The 4,246-nt window shown below is 33.1% G+C and overlaps 1 long non-coding RNA gene across 1 annotated transcript; it reads left to right on the top strand.

Moving 5' to 3' along the window:
- The first annotated feature begins 1,020 nt into the window (after positions 1-1,020).
- Positions 1,021-3,543, top strand: LOC139787303 (uncharacterized). The gene is made up of 4 exons (XR_011722597.1): positions 1,021-1,200; positions 2,516-2,620; positions 2,770-2,827; positions 3,270-3,543. It is a non-coding gene; the product is annotated as an uncharacterized lncRNA (long non-coding RNA).
- The last annotated feature ends 703 nt before the right edge of the window (positions 3,544-4,246 follow it).

The following is a 4,246-nucleotide window of genomic DNA, read 5'->3' as shown; positions in this document are numbered from 1 at the left end:
CTATAATGGTTAATTAAGCGAGCTTGGCGGACGCAGCGGCGGCTCGCGCGGCTGCGTCCGCTCCAGCGCTTTCGTTCTAAAACCGCTGTATTCGACATTTTTTTCGTCGAACTTGGCAGTCGAATTGCAGCGAAAAAAATTCCACCGTTAAAGCACTCACTCCAGTACCTTCACATCAAATTTCAAGTAAAAATATGAAATAGTTTAACTGTAATCATTAATTATGTAAAAGTCAATTATCTCGGCTTCTATTGGTCGTATCGGGACGTTTTTTTTTTTGAAGTTCATAATTTTTTAAGCGCAAACCAATGGTGCTATTTGCATTACTCTACGCCAATAAACAACGCCGATATTTAATATGCGAAATTTAAATTGTTTTAAATAATAGTCAAATTTTAGAAAAAAAAATTTTTATTTTAAATTCATAAAGTAGACATCGTTACCTTTCATTTCCGATAAAGTGCATCAAAATAAGTACACCCGTTCAGACGTGAGAGCCAAGCGCCCGATTTGCATAAATAATTTGTTAATAGGCAGCTATATAAAAATTGGAGGCGAGCCTTGTGCACACTTGTTCAGCATACTGAAAGGTATCATTGAGTGAATGTCCGCTTAAATATGATAATTTTTAACCCAGTTTTCGGGAACCTGTAAAAATGGCCCTTTTCTCGCGTATTTTTTGCAATTTTGCAATTAAAAAAATTTTAAAAATTTTTTTAAGGCTTATTCTTCTAGGAAATTTCCTTCCGAACAATTTTCCTCTCTTCAAGTTTTGTCGTTTGACCAACACAGAAGGAGTTATTTAAAGAAAACTATACAGAAACGCGTTTTTAAAAAATATATTTTGTAATAAAAAAGGCGAAGCGGGCCGAGTTGATTTTAGAGACTTTACACACTTGTTACGGGATATCATAAGAATCGATTAAAAAAAAGTTCCAGCTTTGCGCCGTGAACTTCAATATCTAATCCCCTGACTCCCGGACTACATAGCGCGGTAACAGAAACGCTGTCCTTCGAAAAGAAGCGTTCGGCGAAGACGATCGCGGCCGTTGGAGAATGCAGACGGTTCGAGTTACACGCGATAACGTCGTTTATAATCTGTAGAGTCAGCTTTTGTTTGGTCATCACGCTTTTTGAGAGGAGACTCTTCCGAAAGCAGTCTCAGCCTGTTCGCCGATCGGGACAGTCGTTCGAGGATTAGTGAGTAAACTTTTCAGAAATTCTTATAAATTCTTTTATCGTTACCTATATTTGTACACTCTATATAACATATACTATATATGTATATATGTCGTAGGCAAATGGTTATTTTAGGAAAATAGCTTCTGACTAGGCAAATGCTATCTGCCTGGCCAAATAGCTTTCATCATTTATTCTTGCTATTTTCCTAGTCAAATGCTATTTTCCTAGGCAGATGCTATTTGACTGAACCGCTGTTAGGCAAATGGTATTCCGCGAAGCATGCATTGGTGGGTAATTCTTCAGTTTAGCTACCCCAGCACAGAAATTGATGAAATTAGGCTTTTTCGACGCGTTTTTGCACGAAACAAAAGAATCTGGCAGAAAAAAGTGTCGCTCTGCCCCGCGAAGCGAGATATTAATCGTTAAAGTTGACAGGAATTAGGTTATGATTCCTGTCATACCGACGAGATGTAGCGACCATGAACATGCCCCGCGACAACTTCTCACTGATTTTAGGACACGCCTTCGGCGTATAGATTAGTGACGCGCTTTAACAGTATTTAACTGTTTAAAGCGCGTCACTGAAGTGCACCAATGCATGCTTCGCGGAATACCATTTGCCTAACAGCGGTTCAGTCAAATAGCATCTGCCTAGAAAAAAAGCATTTGACTAGGAAAATAGCAAGAATAAATAGTGAAAGCTATTTGGCCAGGCAGATAGCATTTGCCTAGTCAGAAGCTATTTTCCTAAAATAACCATTTGCCTACGACATATATATATATTTACTAATTACCAATTTGCAAAAAAAATTATTTTATTTTTGCCTAAATACTAATTTTCACGTAACTATAGAAATTTTTCTCTAACGAATTACTAATCTTTTAAGTAATGGGTAATTCACTTTAGCCTAATATTAATTTTTATATAATTAGTAATTTTGTGACTATAAATTACTAATTTGCTAATTCAATAAAAATTTAATTTGTGGTTATTGTTAATTTTAAATAATTAACAAATAAAAAATGGAAATTTTTTGCCGATCTCTGCTTATCACTACAAAATGCATGATATCAGTACAAAATTACCTTTTTCAAAAAAAGGTAAAAAAAGTGCCAAGTACAAGCGCAATGTATGTTGTAAATCCATATATATATAATATTTATATTTTTTAATAATGAACAATATTTTATAATATAAAATAATACTATATATTTGATAAAATAAAAAACATTTTATAATATAAATTATAAAATAATAATATACATTTAATAATATAAACAATATTTGATAATATATGAAATATAATAATACTATCCATAATAACTTTTACAGCAATACACTTGTGACAACAGCATCAGAAGAACATACACAAGAAAGAAATGATAAGGAAGATGAAGCAATGATTGAAGTTATTGAACAACAAGAAGAAACAAACAGGTTCTTCAATCTCTATATACCTTATAACATATTTCTATAATAACAAAAATAGATTTTGCTGTTATAATAAATTTTTTTTGCAAAATAAATAAATAAATTTTATTTTTCTATCAATGTAGGGTATGAAAAATGTATGTGATATGTTTTAGTGGTATCCAGACATCAAACGCAACGCTATCCATGGAGAGATGCTGAAATTGCTAAACCGTAAGTTTTTATATACTTCATTCAACATATGTGTGTGCATTTTAATTATATTGTATTATTTATAAAGATATACAGTTTATGATAGTTATTATTTCGATTTATAAATACACATGCACGCATTAAAATATATTTCAACTTATATTTCTCAGTTTTATATTTTATATTATTTCGTTGTTTTTCTCTTAATTTTTTGAAACAATAAAAATAAATGTAAAAAATAATTATTTACATGATTGCATTATATATTCAGTATCTAATTACATTTATTTAGAAGTTTTCAAAATTCTCATGTTATTTTTTTCCTGTACGGGATTGTAAAATTATTGAAATTGTTACTTAATTTTTCTCAATTTATTTATATTTTTTCTAGTTTTATAATTTTATTTTTTTTCAATACATGCAATATATTTCTGTAATGTTATAATATTTCTCTATTGTTTAGAAGCACATCCAGCAGCATGTGTTCAGCAGCTGTGAAAGAAACTTCGTGGCAGAAGAAATGGAGAGAACGACATTTAAAATTGAAAGCAGAAAATAAAATGCTGCGTGAAAGACTTAGACGGCTTCGAAAGAAAGTTGAGAACTTGGAAAGCAAGAAAAAGTCTCAGGAAGAATGTAAGGAACACGAAATTCTTCGTCAATTAGGCTGTAAGTTACTACCTACTAATTTTGCACAGTTATTATCTGTACAAATTGACGTGCAAATTAAAAGCAAACATGGGAGAAGATATAGTCCTGAATTTAAACGGTTTGCTTTAAGCTTATTTTTTTTAAGTCCGCGAAATTATCGAGAACTTAGGAAACATTTTGCATTACCTTCTATTGGTGGTCTACATTTATTCACGCACACATGGCAAATTAAACCCGGCATAAATAACAAAATTTTTGACGCTTTATCTGTAAAATTAAAATCATTGCCGCCTTTAGGACGTCATTGTATATTGTGAAAATATATGATAATTGATATATACAGGGTGATCCGAAACTATCGTTTGTCCTTAAAATGTCGTATTCCTGACTTAATTTTGAGACGATTTTTCCTTTACCAAAACTTTATCCGAAGCTTAGTTTTTGAGTTATTACGAGAAATATTCAGCGAATTACGGAACGAGTACGGAAGGTAGGCAGGGGCGGCGCGACTCACCGTCCGACGCGGGTGATTATGTGGGGTGCTCGCTGCGATCAGTGATCGGTGCTTGCTACACGCGATGGATGTACACACGATACGCGTACACACACACACACACACACACACACACACTCACACACACACAATTACTCACTCATTCATTCTTACCTTGCAGAGATTCGATGTCTTCATACTGCTGATGAATATTTGCTTCATGACCGTTGATGTCAATGAGACGTTCCCATGACACGCCGAGTAATTCTCAGTCATCGAACGATTAATCGGTAATA

Source organism: Temnothorax nylanderi, unplaced genomic scaffold (genome assembly GCF_030848795.1).
Source record: "Temnothorax nylanderi isolate EJ_2023f unplaced genomic scaffold, tnyl_v1.0 TNYL_tig1413_pilon, whole genome shotgun sequence".
Classification (NCBI taxonomy): Eukaryota; Metazoa; Arthropoda; class Insecta; order Hymenoptera; family Formicidae; genus Temnothorax; species Temnothorax nylanderi.
The sequence above is the reverse complement of the archived record's forward strand: the minus strand, read 5'-3'. Positions and strand labels throughout refer to the sequence as shown.